This window comes from Trichechus manatus, unplaced genomic scaffold, assembly GCF_000243295.1.
Source record: "Trichechus manatus latirostris isolate Lorelei unplaced genomic scaffold, TriManLat1.0 scaffold00182, whole genome shotgun sequence".
Taxonomy (NCBI): Eukaryota; Metazoa; Chordata; class Mammalia; order Sirenia; family Trichechidae; genus Trichechus; species Trichechus manatus.
The window spans coordinates 5,002,382-5,020,289 of NW_004444118.1; positions in this window are offsets into that span (position 1 = coordinate 5,002,382).

The window sequence follows — 17,908 nt, forward strand, 5'->3', positions numbered from 1 at the left end:
GTATGATGATCAGTGCATGGTGCAGATAGGCAGGAGGGATGGGGGAGGTTGTGATGGGTGCAGCTAAGTGGGTGTGTGAGAGAAGAGAAAGTGGAGACAGAAACAGGAGCCTAAAAAAAAAAAAAAAAACTGTTGAGGAAGCCTACCTTTGGAGTGACACAGACCCAGGAAAGCCATGTGCCGGTGGATTTCTGGGGGTGAGGCTCAACACATCAAGAAGGGATAGATATGGCACATGCAGCTAGGTAGGTGGGAGAAAGGAAAGGGAGGAAGAGAGAGAGATAAGAAACTAAATAGAAAAAAAAAGAGAGAAAAGCACACGTGTTCAGGTGGTTGGGAGAAAGGAATGGAAGGAATGTAGGGAGAGACAAGCAATCGAGAAAAAAGAAAAAGAAGATGCCAAGTGGTTGGGGGTAAGGAAAGAAAGGATGGTAGAGAGAGACAAGAAACTGAGAAGATAAAAAAAAGAAGAAAGAAAAAAGAAAATGACCCAAGGGAGCCCACCTGAAGCAGGTCCACAGCCAAGTGTCACTGCACAGCCCATCAAGAAGGAGCAGAGATGGCACAATGCACCGGCTGTTCAGGAGAAGGGTAAGGAATGAAGGGAGAGAGAGACAAGAAACCGAGAAAAGCAGAGAGAAAAAAATGCCCTGAGTGAGCCCACTGGTGTGGTGGCTTGGACCAGGGAAGTGGCTTCCCAGCCAAGCAGCACTGCACAGCCCATCTAGAAGGAGAGGACATGGTAAACAGTGCCAGGTATTCAGAGGACAGGAAAAGAAGGAAGGTAGAGACAAGAAACTGAGAAAAGAAAAGAAGAGAAAAAGAAAAAAAAAATGCCCCAAGGGAGCCCACCAGAAGTGGGTCCCCAGCTGAGTGGTGCTGCACTGCCCATCAAGAAGGAGTGGAGATGGCACATGGTACCAGGTGTTCAGGAGAGGGGTATGGAAGGAAGGTAGAGAGAGAGACCATAAACTAAGAAAAAAAAGAAAGAAAGAAAAAAAAAAATGCCCCAAGGGAGCCCACCTGAAGCAGGTCCCCAGCCAAGGCACGCTGCATAGCCTGTCAAGGAGATGAGCTGGCACATGGTGCCAGGTGTCCAGGAGAAGGATAAAGAATGAAGGTAGAGAAAGACAAGAAACCAAGAAAACAAAAGAAGAGGAGAAAAATGCCCTGTGGGAGCCCACTGGGGTGGTGGTGAGGACCAGGTAAGTGGCTCCCCAGCTGAGTGGCACTGCACAGCCCATCTAGAAGGAGCAGAGATGGCACATGGTGCTAGATGTTCAGAAGAAAAGAAGACAAGGATGGTAGAGAGAGATAAGAAAACAAGAAAAGGAAAAAAAATAATCCCCAAGGGAGCCCACTGGCTTGGCGGCACAGACTGGGAAAGTGGCTCCCAAGTAGAGTGGTGGGGCACAGGCCATCTAGAAGGAGTGGAGATGGCACACAGTGCCACATATTCAGGAAACAGGAAAAGAAGGAAGGTATAGAGAGATGAGAAATCTAGGAATGAAGAAAAACAAAAGGGAAAAATGAAAAAAAAAAAAAAAAAAGCCCCCAGGGAGTCTACTGGTATGAAGGTGCAGACTGGGGAAGTGGTTCCCCAGCTCAGAGGTGCTTCACAGGCTGTCAAGAAGGAGGGGAGATGGCACATGGAGCAAGGTGTTGGAGAGAAAGTAAAGGAGGGAGGTAAGAGAGAGAAGAAACCAAAAGAAGCTGAAGAAAGCAACAACAGCTACAAAAAAAAGGCACTGAAGGAGCCAGCCAGTGTGGGTGGGGCGAATCCAAGTGTCAAGGAGCCAGTGTCTCCCAGGAAAAGCGACTGTGGCCTGCTGAAAGTGACAGAGGTCAAGCAGGAGGCAGAATGGTGGTGGGTGGGAAAGACTGTATTGTTGGTTACTGGCTGCCCTGTCTCCTGCTGGGGGCTCTTTGAAGCTGCCTTCCTATACTCCCTGTCCACCATTCTCAGTGGCTGAGGAGTCCAAGATGGCAAATCCATGCCGCGTTAGCTGATAGGGGACCTACACTCCATATCTCTCCTCACTCTCTGTTCTCTGTCAGTTTCGTATTCCATTTGGTGCTTTGTTGAGTTCTTTATCCCTTCATTTGATGCTTAGGGTTCCAGGTTCCAGGAGTGATGTTTGTCTCTGTTTTACTTCATTTTTTCAGGTCTTGCTGTGGAGAGATGGATTGGTGCTTCTGTCTATAGTGCCATGTTGGCTCCACCTCTGCACACGAATCTTTATAGTAGTTTTATTCATGATTATACAAAACTGGAAACAATCAAAAAGTCCTTTAATAAGTGAATGGATAACTATGGTACAGCCATAGAATTTAGTACAATTCAGCAATTAAAAAAAAAAAAAGAGCAATCAACCCATACAAAGGCATGGATAAATCTTAAGTGCATACTGCTTAGTGAAAGAAGCAAGTCTGAAAAAGCTATATACGGTTCCATTAACATGACATTCTGGATAAGGCAAAACTATCGATACAGCAAACCTATCAGTGGTTTACAAGGTTGGGAGCTGGTTAGGGTTGAATTGGTGAAGCACAGGGCATATCCTAGGGTCATGAAACTATCTTACATGACACCATAATAATGGATACATGACATTATGCCATTGTCAAAACCCATAAAACTTTACGACAGAGAGAGTGAGCCTTAATGTATACAAATTAAAATCAATCATTCTGGAAGCTAGAGACTCCCAGGATGGAATGCAGAATGTGGCAAAACAATCTAACTGTATCACAAATGTATGACACCACCTCCCTGAAGGGGTGGGAGAAAAATTTACTGATACAAGTAACTTTGAAAATGGAACCTGTAAGAATAAAGACTAAAGTAACTTTACATAAACATTGCACTCTAGTAGATAGTTTCCCACGTGGTATGGGTTAATAATTATGAAACCACTGTATATGCATACCAGAATTCACCAATGAAGTAAATGGATAGTGTATGGTGCTAGCCAGGTTTCTCACTGTTGGAGAGGGAGGTTAAAGATATGCAAGAGAAGACTAGAAAGATCCATGTAGTAATGCATTAGAGTTGGAAACATCAGTATAAACGTATGTTTAGCTTAATATCTATACAAGTGATCAAATACAGAAATATTTATAGATATGTGTATCTGCATGGGTTAGTATACACACATATTATTTCCTTACTCTGTCATTTGAGATGGCCTAGAAGCAAAGACACCCAGGTAGCAATGATCACATCTAGCTCTCAGATCTTGGTTTCTAGTGCCATTCTCCACAACAATGAACCAGGAGGACTCCTTGGAGAAATGGCTGATTTGAGGGCTGTGGAAGGAAATATACAATAAGAGCCTGGAGCATATTTTTATGCAAAAAAGTAAGGAAAGGCTAAAAAACAAAACAAAATAAAAACAAGTGAACGAACCAAAAACAAATAAATGAACACAAAGAAAATGCACAATTAAAGGAATATGTCAAAGAGGCACAGGAGTTAACTGAAAGCGCTCCCAATGGCCAAAGTTGGAACAATTTGAGCAACAAGATAAAGTAGTGTTGGATTATGGGGACATGGTTCAGTGGTATAATTTTCCCCTTCCATGGGCGGGGGGAGACCTGGGTTCAATTCTGGTCAATGTACCTCAGGCACAGCCAATATTCATCTGCCAGGGGATGCTTAAATGTCGCTATGAAGCTGAAAAAGTTTTAGCAGAGCTTTGAGACTAAGGCTAGGAAGAATGGCCTGGTGACATACTTCCAAAAAATTAATCAATGAAAACCCTGTGGATCACAATGGTCCAATCCCCTTGTGCATGGGGTTGTCATGCAACTAAAGGGCAGCTAACAATAACAGCAACAGTATTGTGTTATTACCGAAGAATAAAGTAAATTTTCATGTGCTTGTACTGATATAAATGATTGAATAAGTAAATGGGACAATAGACAAATCTTTCTTGCAGAATAATTCCAAATAATTTATGTAGTTATTCCATCCTCAAGGAGGTGGAATATAACCCTTCACTTCTTAAATGTTGGCTGCACATATTGATATCCTTTCAAAGAGTACATTATGGGAAGGGAAGGGAGGAGTAACTTCACAGTAGATAAACCTGACAAACGTTATCTCCGCCAAGTGCTCAAGGTTAACATCAACAGAGTTAAATCATGTTAGTGGTACATACCCTTGATATGATGTGATAACAGTGGCACTTTATCTTTCTGGTATTTTCCCCAAAACCCGTAACTCAAGTATAATCATGAACACCTGACTAATACTCCTGAAAACTGTCAAGGTAAACAAAGCAAAGGAAAAGTCTGGAAGGCTCTCATAGCCAAGAGTTTTGGAGACACCAGGACTAAACATATTATAGTTTCTGGAATGGGATTCTTGAATAGAAAGTAGTTATTAGCTAACCACTATAGACATATGAATAAAATATAGACTTTAATTAATAATAATGTATCAATATTATTTCATTAATTTTGGAAAATGTACCATACTAATGTACCATGTTAATAAGGGAAACTGGGTGTGGCATATGGGAATGCTCGCCACTGTTTTCACAATATTTCTGCAAATTTAAAGTATTGTAAAAGAAGAGTTTTTTTTTAAAAATAAAGTTCCCTTCACTTCTTAAACCATATCCTTTGTGGTTTTACAGCTATAGGCTTTGATTCAACGCCCCAGTTTGTAGATACCAACTCTGCTTTTTGCCATGTAATGTCTCTCTTTCAATCTCATTCGATGATGTCCTATTCTATTTATGGGATGGTTGGACAGATGCAAAACACAGAGCGATTGATGATGCAGAAGCCAGGGAAACATCCCTATCACTGCCAACACAAGTGAACATGCAAAAGTAGGGATCCTCAACACCCCTCTTCCCCCAGTAAGACTGCAGACTAAATGTCTAAAATTTTCTGTAAGGACTTTTAATTCTAGCTTTTCAGTAAGAGCTTTTAAGTAATGACACTTGATCTAGCATGTATTATTCATAAAAGTTATCTTTTTTGAAAGAATATATTTACACAGACACTGTATATTAGACTTGCACTCATCTCTGTAAACCTTATGCCCAGCCCTGCTCCTGGCACATAGTAAGATGTTTATAAATATTGTTAAACTAAATGTAATGGAGCAAATTTGACTTGACTCAAGTTGAAGATTACAAAAGTGTTTAATGCTTATTTTATTAAAGCAACATACATAAAGATTAACATTTGTGTTTTGTTTTGAGAATCCATATAAATATACAACTTTTATTTCAAATAACATTTGGGAAGATGGTTACAACAGTCAATCTTGCTTATCTCTCTACTTCAGACACTCATTTTTATTTTCATTCACTTATTTTGGTACCAGTTATATTTTTCCTTCCTAGGCTTCAATCGCATTGCACATTACTCATGTAATTCAGTTAATATGTAAATGAATGTAATTGATAAATTTTAGTGAAAAGGTTTTAACTAACCAGTTTGATCAACCAATATCCATCAATTCACTTGTTGTATGAATTGTAGATTTGGAACAGAAGTGTTAACATAGGAAGGATTGTTCAATATATAGTAAATGAAGCATACTGACCTCTTATTCAGAATCAATGGAGCCCTGGTGGTGCAGTGGTTAAGAACTCGGCTGCTAACCAAAAGGTCGGCAGTTTGAATCCACCAGCCACTCCTTGAAAACTCTATGGGGCAGTTCTTCTCTATCCTATAGGGTCACTATGAGTCAGAATCGACTGGATGGCAATGAGTTTGGTTATGCAGAATCAACAAATCCAATCTTTTAAAAATCATTAAACACATACACATCACAAGGTAATTTAAACAGAGACTGTGGATTCCTTCCTCCCAATTTGTGACAGTGTGAAAAGAAGACAGTGTGTACCCTCAGAATTGACCATTTCTATTACATATTTTCAAGTTTGTTTTAAATGTCCCAAGGTTTCAAGAAAGAAAAATTAATCCTTACAGATTACCCTGAGTGTCCAAAGTGGCACCACGCTACTCTGAAACTGACCAGCGCTGCTCTGGTTATACTTGTGGCCACAGTGATAGGACTAACTATTTGGGGTGAGTACACTGAAAGTTACAAATGTTCATATACAGAGAGTAACATATTTTCTTTGGCGTTTACCTTTATTTCTCTAACTTCTTTAAATTCCTTTTTCACTTTTATCTGACATTCTTTTTCATGAATATTTTAATGGTTTAACATTAAATAATCCAGTTAGCGATTACATTAATAATTAGCAGTTTTTCCTCACACACAGGAGTCAACAAACTTGTTAATTTATAAGGTCTATTCTATTCGTAATTTTAACTAATTGGTAAATAGTGTGGGTTTAGCAGTCACAACTTTCTAACTTAAAGTTTCATAATTTTGTGAAAGCATTTAGTTTTAAGGAAGCTGATTTGATTGTTTAAATATAACTTTTGGTCATTAGAAGTGACCTGGTAGTTGATATTTTGAAGTTTTAACAAAAGGTATTAACCGCTTGAAAATGTAAGTCCAGATTAAATTTCATATCTATTCCTAAAATGAGTTCTCTTTCTTTATGAGTTATAAATAATTATATTTGTTATTTTTCTATTTTATGGTAGGAAGTGTGATAAACACTTTATATATATTTAAGTCTTACGACAATCCTTTATATATCTATATCTATCTATCTATCTATATAAATTTGTATATATTTAAGTCTTACAACAATCCTGTTAGGCATTTCCTCCTTTTGTGTATGTGGGAACTGAGAAGCAGAGATGCTAACAGTTAAGATCACGGAATTCTAACCTGTCAGACTAAACACATGAAAATTAAAATATATTTTAATTTTATTTATGTAGTTTGTTCATATTGTTCGTTTTGACTTACTTTTTCTTAAGAGGAAATCCCCTGAGTCTCTAAGTTTATTCATCCTTTGTCAAATTAGACGGGTGAAATGCTATGTACAAACCTCTACTTGACCAGTAGTTTGTATATTCTCTTGTGTTGTCAATTTATTGAATGGCTAAATCTTTTAAAAGGCACAGACTGATATTGGTAGCAACATAATTAGTGTTACCACTTTTCTTCTTTTTTTTCTTAGTAAGCCATCTGAAAAGATATTCCTTCAGTGACAACTGCATTGAGGAGGTGTTTGGTACAGAGAATGGAAGCAAATATTGCAATTGTATACATATTCCTCCCAGCAAATACCAGGACAATACAAACTCCACAGGTATGTGGTTTTATATTATTGCATTTTGCAGGAGATTTTCTTATTTCAGTTCTTTACCTATAATTCTGGGTTCTTTTAATCTGTTCAGGTTCTCTGCTTAGACTGCATTTGGTACCCTTGCCAGTCACTAATTGTCATCTAGTCGATTCATGGTGATCCTGTGTGTGTCAGAGTAGAACTATGCTCCGTAGGGTTTTTAATGACTTATTTTTCAGAAGAAGGTCACCAGGCCTTTCTTCCAAGTCACCTCTGGAAAGACTGGAATCTCCAACTTTCCCATTAGCAGCCAAGCATGCTATCTGTTTGCACCACCAAAGGACTCCTTGGTACCCGTAGTACTGCTAAAACTCTTCTCAAATACAGCTATCTCCAATAGCCAACTTGTGACTACTTCAAGATTTATAATTTCCTTGCTAGGTAACTACAAAAATATCTGAACACCTCTTCCGAGTTTTGAAACTCCAGATTTATTAATATATTTGTTAGGAATATACTAAGTGCTTGATTCACTGGTGAGATGGCAAAGAATTTAAGAAAAAGTACTTGCCCACAAGAATCTCATAATCAATGTGTGAGATAGTAAAGATAGATTCAAATGGCACTGCTCTGTGCAGCTTCATCTGATAAAACTTTTTCCTGACAGAAGCCTAGGGTAGCGTCTTGCTTTGGATGGTTAGTACTTCTACAAGTAAAGGAAGTATAGGGGGTGGAGTGTGGGTATAGGATGATATGTTAATAGTTACTTGATTACATATTCCTGGAATATCAATTTGTTTGAACGAAAAGTAATTTATATAGTACATACTAAGCCAAACCCACAGACGTATTAAGGATTAGAATGTAACATTTACATGAGTATTTAAAATGAAATAGATTTTTCAGGAAATTGTGCTTAGGCCCTGGAGGAGTAAGTTTATTCTCTCTGCTGTTAGAGATGATTTGGTGGAAAACCGTGAGGTGCATTGGCCGAGAATAGTTTCGTTTATATGATTACCTTTTACCCTATTTCCCAATGGCATTATACACCAACTGCTTTACCCATTTTCATCTGCATAGATGTCACTTTCTATACTACAGTGATTGCTGTTTTTGTAGTTATTATAAAATGTGACGAAGGCATTTTAAATCATTCCTGAAAAATAACAATGTTGTCAGAAGATTGAATTGTAAGGCATTTGAAGATCAATGTGGGTCAAGATGAAAGAAATTTTAGTAATGCTGTATAGAGCTCCTCCAATTCATTCTCCACACTGCAGTAAGTAGACTCTTTCTAAAATGCAAATCAATGGCCAGAGCACCCCCTTGCTTATAACTCTTCAATGATTTTCCATAGTCCTTAGCATAGTCTATGTTCTTTAACATGGTCTACAAGACTCTCTGAGCTTTGATTTCCTACAATAGCGGCCTCATTTTTTAATAACTCAGCTATCTCCTTTGTACTCTGTTCTTCAGTTAACTCATCTCTATGGTTAGTAAAATGCAGCATACTCTCTCAACTTTGAGTACTTATTCATGCTGATCCCTCCCTTTTGAATATTTACATTCATTGTACTTCTCCATCCCCTGAACCCTTCCAACTCTGAACCTTTCCAATATGCATACTTACTTGAAAGTTGGAACGGTTCAGAGGATGAGGAAGTGCGATGAGATGTAAATATTCATGTGTAGTCTGAAATGTACATATATGTTTATGTACATATATGTATATATGATTTCAGACTACATATGCTTTTTTTTCCACTTAGCAAAGTGTTGAAAACCTCTTTAAGTTAAAATTGATCTGCATCATCTTTTTTAATTAGAGACACATGATTTCATTAAATGGATAGTCTATAATTTATTTAATTCTCAATTTATAGAAAACAAAATTATTTTCTTTTGTTTTGTTTTGTTTTTTAGGTTTATGTATCAAAATGGAGCCCTGATGGTGCAGTGTTTAAGAGCCTGACTGCTAACCAAAAGGATGGCAGTTTGAAACCACCAGCCACTCCTTGGAAACCTATGGGACAGTTCTACTCTGTCCTATAGGGTCACCATGAGTTGGAATTGACACAAAGGCATTGGGTTTGGTTTGGTATCAGAAGAGTCTGATAAATTTACTTGGAATGAATTTTAGGCAATGTTCTATGATTCTTTAAAATAAGGTTGCTGCCAAAAACTTTGAATGTTTTAAATTTTAATTCATGTTATCAAACTGTTCTACCGCATAGCTATATGTAGATGTTATTTTTTTCCCTACAGTGGAATAATACATTTTAAATATTTGCTAATATAACATGATAAAAATTACATATTGCATATATCATTGATTGATTTCATTACTAGGGAGATTAAATATAAAACCATTTATTAAATATTTGTATTTCTTCTTCTGTACATTGCCTGCCATCATATTTGTACCATTTTGTTATATTAGGGTGTTTATTTTTTCTTCTTTACTTATAAGTGGTCATTGTAGAATAAGCAAATTCATCCTTTCTTCAGTTACATCTATAACCTATGTATAAAATCTAGCAAAAATGATAACTTGTATAATAGAAATACATAATATTTATGGTCTGTATGTTGTTTGGATAATTAATAAATGTGTTCTAAATATTGATGTTTATAAGATAATCTATAATAAAATATAATATGTAAACCATAACTAATATATATGGCTCAGTCGACTCACAAGAAGGAGGAGTTCTGAGTCTCCCTGCAATCCACAGCGCCTCTCCCCCGAAATTGGCTGCAGACCAGGTTAGGCTCTGAAGGCCATGGGCTCAGCCTCCTGCCTAGGCACTGATGGTGGCAGAAGGGGCAGCTAGGCCCAAGCCCCCATATTGTCTAAATGGTGATGAGCCGCAAGAAGACGGGAAGTTGGAGCAAGGCAGAGAGGGAGGTGAAGCATTTTCAGAGAGAAAACATCCTTCACGTGCTTAGAAGCAAGTCAGATTTTGTGTAACTGAGTGTCCTCTTGGATGTCTTAGAAAGTAGCCCCAGGCTGTAGCACAGGCTTATGATGATTGCATGTCCACAGATCATGAGTCACACTACATGCTTCCATGAAGCTAGGCATTGGTGAAGTATGAGTTGTCCTTCAGCAATAAAATCTTGCTTTTTGGGAATAAAAATGGCTTTAATAATTTACAATTTTTTACAAAAATTATAATAATTTACAAACAATGTGATAATTATATAAAATATCTTTCCACATTAAATTTTTAATAATTAAATAAAATATCTTTCCACATTAATTTTTATACCGCTCCTGTAAAGCAGAGAGAGTGATCTAGATAGGGAACAGAGGTATAGAAAAAAGTACATAACTTGTCCTGATCATAGGAAAAAGTGAACTTTTGGCTTAAGACTTTATTCTTCATATCACATCTCTTAAGTAGGTCTTAAGTAGGCCAGTATTTCCCGCATTGAGAACACTGATATGTTACCCTCCATATATGTACTCTTCTGGGTTTATCTAGACCCTTGGAGGCCTTCTTTCAATTGTGGTCCCAGCACTATGGCACTCAAGAAGTATTTGTTGACTATTTCTTTCATATCATTGGCATATCAACAATGATCCCCCATAATCTAAATAATTGTGGGTTTTCTTTTTCTGTTGTTTGTTTCTAATACCATTTTTTTTTTTTTTACTGTACTTTAGATGAAGGTTTACAGGACAAACTTGTTCCTTATTAAACAGTTAGTACATATATTGTTTTATGACATTGATTGACAACCCCATGACATGTCGACACTCTCCCTTCTCGAACTTGGGTTCCCTATTACCAGCGTTCCTGTCCACTCCTGCCTTCTAGTCCTTGCCCCTGGGCTGTTGTGTCCCTTTAGTCTCATTTTGTTTTATGGGCCTGTCTTAACTTTGTCTGAAGGGTGAACCTCAGGAGTGACTTCATTATTCAGTTGAAAAGGTGTCTGGGGGCCATACTCTCGGGGTTTCTCCAGTCTCTTTCAGGCCAGTAAGTCTGGTCTTTTTTTATGAGTTAGAATTTTGCTCCACAATTTTCCTCCAGCTCTGTCTGGGACCCTCTATTGCTATCCCTGTCAGAGCAGTCAGTGGTGGTAGCTGGGACCCTTCTAGTTGTATTGGACTCAGTCTGGTGGAGGCCATGGTAGTTGTGGTCTATTAGTCCTTTGGACTAATCTTTCCCTTGTGTTTTTGGTTTTCTTCATTTTCCCTTGCTCCTGAAGTGGTGAAACCAGTGGAGAATCTTAGATGGCCACTCAAAAGCTTTAAGACCCGAGAAGCTACTCACCAATGTAGAATGTAGAACATTTTCTTTATAAACTATGTTATGCCAATTGAGCTAGATGTTCCCTGGGACCACGGTCACCAAAGCCCTCAGCCCACCAATTCGGTCACTCAGGATGTTTGGCTGTGTCTGTGGAGCTTCCATGACCTTGCCTTGTACGAGTTGTGCTGCCTTCCCTGGTGTTGTGTACTGTCTTATGCTTCACCAAAGTTACCACTTATCTATTGTCTGTTTAGTGTTTTTCCATCCCCCCCCACCCGTAACCATCAAAGATTGTTTCTTTTTGTGTGTAAAACTTTTCATAAGTTTTTACACTAGTGGTCTCATACACTAGTGGTCTCATACACTAGTGGTCTCATACGCTATTTGTCCTTTTCTGATTGACTTATTTCACTCAGCGTAGTGCCCTCCAGATTCATCCGTGTTATGAGATTCTCAGCAGATTCAGCATTGTTCTTTACTGTTGCATAATACTCCATTGTGTGTACCTACCATAGTTTGTTTATCCATTCATCTGTTGATGGGCATCTAGGTCGTTTCCACCTGTGTTTGCTATTGTGAACAATTCTGCAATGAACATGGGTGTGCACATGTCTATTCATGTGACAACTCTTATTTCTCTAAGATGTATTCCTAGGAGTGGGATTGCTGGATCATACAGTATTTCTATGTCTAGCTTTCTAAGGAAGCGCCATATCATTTTCGAAAATAGTTGTATCACTTAATTTCCACCAGCAGTGCATAAGAGTTCCGACCTCCCTATAGCCTCTCCAACGTTTGTTATTACCTGTTTCTCTGATTTGTGCCAGTAATGCTGAGTGAGATGGTATCTCATTGTGGTTTAGATTTCCATTTCTCTAATGGCTAGTGATTGCGAGCATTTCCTCATATGTCTGTTGGCCATTTGAATGTCTTCTTTGGTGAAGTGTCTGTTCATTTCCTTTGCCCATTTTTTAATAGGATTATTTGTCTTTTTGTTGTAGAGGTGTTGGATTTTCTTGTAGATTATAGAGATTAGAACTTTGTCTGACTTGTAATAGCCAAAAATTTTTTCCCAGTCTGTAGGTTCTCTTTTTACTCTTTTGGTGAAGTCTTTTGATGAGCATAAGTGTTTAATTTTTAGATGATCCCAGTTATCTAGCTTATCTTCTGGAGTTTGTGTGTTGTTAGTTATGGTTTGTATCCTGTTAATCCTGTGTATTAGGGCCTCTAGCATTGATCCTGATTTTTCTTCCATGAACTTTATAGTTTTTGGCTTTATATTTAGGTCTTTGATCCATTTTGAATTCGTTTTTGTATTTGAATTTTTTTGTGTGAGATATGAGTCCTGTTTCATTTTTTTGTACATGGATATTCAGTTTTGCCAGCACCATTTGTTAAAAATTCTGTCTTTTCCCCATTTGGACTTTGGACCTTGTCAAAGATCAGGTGACTGTAGGTGGATGGAGTTACATCTGGGTTCTTGATTATGTTGCATTGGTCAGTGTATCTGTTGTACCAGTACCAGTCTGTTTTGACTACTGCAGCTGTGTAGTAGGTTCTGAGGTCAGGTAGTGAGAGGCCTCCTACTTTATTCTTCTTCTTCAATAGTGCTTTACTTATCTGGGGCTTCTTTCCTTTCCATATAAAGTTAATGATTAGTTTTTCCCATCTCTTTAAAGAACGTTATTGGTATTTGGATCGGGATTGCATTGTATTTGTAAATTTGTAAATCCCTTTGGGTAGAATTGACATTTTCACAATGTTGAGTCTACCTATCCATGAGTATGGTATGTTTTTCCATTTACGTAGATTTCTTGGTATCTTGCAGTAGTGTTTTGTAGTTTTCTTTTACATCCCTTGTTAGATTTGTTCATAAGTATTTTATTTTTTTTTTAGGGGCTATTATAAATGATATTGTTTTCCTGATTTCCTTTTCATTGTTCCCTTTATTGGTATATAGGAATCTAATTGATTTTTGTATGTTTATCTTGTATCCTGCTACTCTGCTGAATCTTTCTATTAGTTCCAGTAGTTTTCTCATGGAGTCTTTTGGGTTTTCTATGTACACTGTCGTATCATCTGCAAATAGGGACAGTTTAACTTCTTAATTACCTATTTGGATGCCCTTTATTTCTTTTTCTTGCTTTATTTCTCTAGCGAGGACTTCCAGCACAATGTTAAATAGGAGTGGTGATAAAGGGCATCCTTGTCTTGTTCCTGTTCTCAAAGGAAGAGTTTTCAGCCTCTCCATTAAGAATGATGTTGACTGTTGGTTTTACATAGATGCCTTTTATTATGTTGAGGAATTTCCCTTCTATACCTATATTATTGAAAGTTTGTATCAGGAATTGGTGTTGAACTTTGTCTAATGCCTCTTCTGTGTTGATTGAGATGATCATGTGATTCTTTTCTTTCCTTTTATTTATGTGGTGAATTATGTTGATTGATTTTCTAATGTTGAACCATCCTTGCATACCTTGTATGAATCCTACTTCGTTGTGGTGTATTATTTTTTTGATATGATGCTGAATTCTTTTGGCTACAATTTTGTTGAAAATTTTTGCATCTATATTCATGAAAGATGTTGGTCTATAATTTTCTTTTTTTGTGGTGTCTTTGCTTGGTTTTGGTATCAGGATTATGCTGGCTTCATAGAATGAATTCAGAAGTGTCTTCCTTTTCTATGTTCAGAAATAGTTTGAGTAGCACTGGTGTACGCTCTTCTCTGAATGCTTAGTAGAATTCTCCAGTGAAGCCATCTGGGCCAGGGCTCTTTTTTTGTTGGAAGTCTTTTTTAACACCTTTTCAATTTTTTCTTTTGTTATGAGTCTGTTCAGATTTTCAACATCAGTTTGTGTAAGTTTGGGTAGGTAGTGTTTTTCTAGAAATTTGTTCATTTCCTTTAGGCTTTCAAATTTATTGGAGTAAAATTTTTCATAGTACTCTGCTATGATCTTTTTTATTTCAGTTGGGTCTGTTGTAATGTCCCCCATTTCATTTCTTATTTGGTTTATTTGCATCCTCTCCTGTATTTCTTTTGTTAGTTTGGCCAGTGGTTTGTCGATTTTGTTGATCCTTTCAAAGAACCAACTTTTGGTTTTGTTGATTCTTTCTATTGTTTTCTATTCTCTATCTCATTAACTTCTGCTCTGATCTTTTTATTTCCTTTCTTCTGTTGGCTGTGGGCTTCTTTTGATGTTCTCTTTCTATTTGTTCAAGCTGTGTAGCTAATGCTTTGATTTTATCTCTTTCTTCTTTTTTGTTGTGTGCCTCTATTGCTATAAATTGATCTCTGAGGACTGCCTTTGCTGTGTCCTGAAGATTTTGGTATGATGTGTTTTCATTCTTATTTGTTTCTAGGAATTTTTTGATTTTATCGCTGATTTCTTCTATTTCCCAGTGGTTTGTAAGCAGGGTGTTATTCAGTTTCCATGTAATTGATTTTCTTTCCTTGGTCTTCTTGTTGTTAATTTCTACCTTGATGGCATTGTGGTCAGAGAGAATACTTTGTGTTATCTCAGTATTTTGGATTTTGTTGAGGGTTGTTCTGTGGCCTAAAACGTGGTCTATTCTGGAGAATGTTCCAAGGGTGTTGGAAAAGAATGTGTACTTTGCTGCTGTTGGGTGTAGTGTTCTATATATGTCTGTGAGGTCAAGTTGGCTGATTGTACCCTTTAGGTCTTCTGTATCTTTGTTGAGTTTCTTTCTAGATGTTCTGTCCTTTACCGAGGGTGGTTTGTTGACATCTCCTACTATTATTGTGGAACTGTCAGTTTCTCTATTCAGTGCCGTTAGAGTTTGTTTTATGTATTTTGGAGCCCTGTCATTGGGTGTGTAGATGTTTAGTATGGTTATGTCTTGATGATGGATCATCCCTTTAATCACTATATAGTGTCCTTTGTCTTTTATGGTGGATTTTGTTTTAAAGTCTATTTTATCTGAGATTACTATTGCCACTTCTGCTCTTTTTTGGTAGCTGTTTGCTTGATATATTTTTTTCCATCCTTTGATTTTTAGTAAATTTATGTCTTTGTTTCTAAAGTGTGTCTCTTGTAGACAGCATATTGATGGATCCTGTTTTTTAATCTATTTGTCACTCTCTGTCTCTTTATGGGTGCATTTAAGCCATTTACATTCAGTGTAATTATTGACAGGTATGAGTTTATTGCTTTCATTTTGTAGTACTCTTTTTTGTGGTGTTGATATTTTCTTTGTTCCTCTTACTCTCCTGTGCTGAATTCCTTTTGTTTGTGGATTTTTTTTTTTGTTTCTTTTGTCTTTGTAGATTTTGTTTTTACCGAGACTTTATGTTTGTCTTCATAATTTTTATGAGTAGGTTTGTTAACTTTCCTTGTGGTTACCTTGAAATTTACCCTTATCTTCCTAAGTTTGAACCAGTCTATTATTACTTGAAGAAACCCTGGTGGCGTAGTGGTTAAGAGCTACAGCACTAACAAAAAGGTCTGCAGTTCAAATCCACCAGGCACTTCTTGGAAACCCTTTGGGGCAGTTCTACTCTGTCCTATAGGTTCTCTATGAGTCGGAATTTACTCAACAGCAAAAGGTTTGGTTTTGTTTGGTTTATTATTACTTGATATTCCCTTGCCTTCCTCTTCATTAGAAAGTTCTATACCTATACTGTTTATTCACTCTTTTATTGTCCTAACATTGTTTTCATTTACAGATTAACCTCTCTGGTTTCCTGTTGTAATTCTTTTGGTTTTAGATCGTCCTTTAGAGTTCAATTCCTAGGTTGGTATCTGGCTTGTACAATCTTGTGTCTTAGATTTAGCCTGTGGTCTGATGTTGTTTGTTCTCAGACCTAAGGACTCTCTTTAATAATTCTTGTAGGTTTGGTTTGGTTTTTATTTAGTCCTTTAATTTCTGTTTATCTGGAAATGTCCTAATTTTACCATCATATTTGAGTGAGAGTTTTGCAGAATATATTATTCTTGGTTGGCAATTTTTTCTCTTTCAGGGTTTTATAAATGTCGTCCCATTGCCTTCTTGCCTATGTGGTTTCTGCCAAATTATCAGAATTTAGTCTTATTGTTTCTCCTCTGTATGTGACTTTTCGTTTTTCTTGAGCTGCTCTCAGGACTCTTTGTCTTTGGTTTTAGTGAGTGTGATTATGATATGCCTTCGTGATTTTCTTTTGGGGTTTATCCTATATGGGGCTTGTTGAGTTTCTTGGATGGTCAGCTTTTCATCTTTCATGATATTAGGGAAGTTTTCTTTCAGCAATTCTTCAGTGATCCTCTCTGTGTTTTCCATTTTCTCCCCCTGTTCTGGAACTCTGATCACTCAAAAATTTTTGCTTTTGATTGTATCTGACATAATTCTTAGGATTTCTTTATTTTTCTTTGTTCTTTTTTCTGATTTTTCCTCAGAGTTGAATCTAAGTGTTTGTCTTCAATTTCACTGATCCTGCCTTCCATCATTTCAAACCTGCTCCTCAGCTCTTCTATGATACTGTCCATTTCTGGAATTTTGTTTTTTATCTTTTGAATTCCTAATTGTTGTTTTTGTATGATTTCTAGTTTTGAAGTTATTTTGGTGTTTTTGTTCCTGTATTATTGTCCTGAATTCTTCCATTTTTTGTCTGTATTTACCATGAATTTTGCTATTTTTTCCTCATTTTTGTCTGCTTTTTGCTTCAACTCTTGGGTAGCTCTGAATATTAGAGATTTGAATTCCTTGTCAGGTAGTTTTAGTGTCTTTTCTTCTACTGGAAAGTCATCTGGTGTTTTACTTTGGAAGTCTCATGGAATCATCCTGTCCTGTTTTTTAATACGTTTTGATATTGTCTGCTGTCTTTGGGACATTCAGTAATTATTTTCTTTGTTTATTGATTGTAGATTTGTTTGTTTCATCCTACTTTTTTGTTTTATTTGGTTATGTCTGAGCAGGCAGGCTATGCATTGTTTGTTGTTTGCTCATCTATGGGCATGATATTTTTCACCTCCTTGTTGAATGGGCAGGGCCAGTCGCTCAGCTGTGATGCAGCAGGGTAGGTCCAGCTGAAGGGGAAGGGCTGGGATGGGCTGTTTGGGGAACATACTAGGGCAAACAGAGTGGGCCAGGAATCATTGCAGGGCAGGTTCCGGTAGATCATGCCTGTGCTGTTTGGGGGGTGTGAAATTCAGCGCATGGTGCAGGTTGGCAGGAAGGAGGGAGGAGATTGCGATGTGTGGAGCTAAGATGGGTATGGGAAAGAGAAGAGAGAGGAGAGAGAAACAAGTCAAAAACAAAACAAACAAAAAAGCGCTAAGGGAGCTTGCCATTGGAGTGGAAGGATGAGAAACTGAGAAGTGGAGAAAAGCATAAAGAAAAAATAAATACATTAAAAAAACTAGAAAAAAGAAAAGCTCTCAGGGATCCCACTGGTGTGGCTGTGCAGACCAGGGAGTGGCTCCTGGGCCTTGCAGTAAAGACTAGCTAGAAGGGGTAGAGATGTCACACAGCATCGGG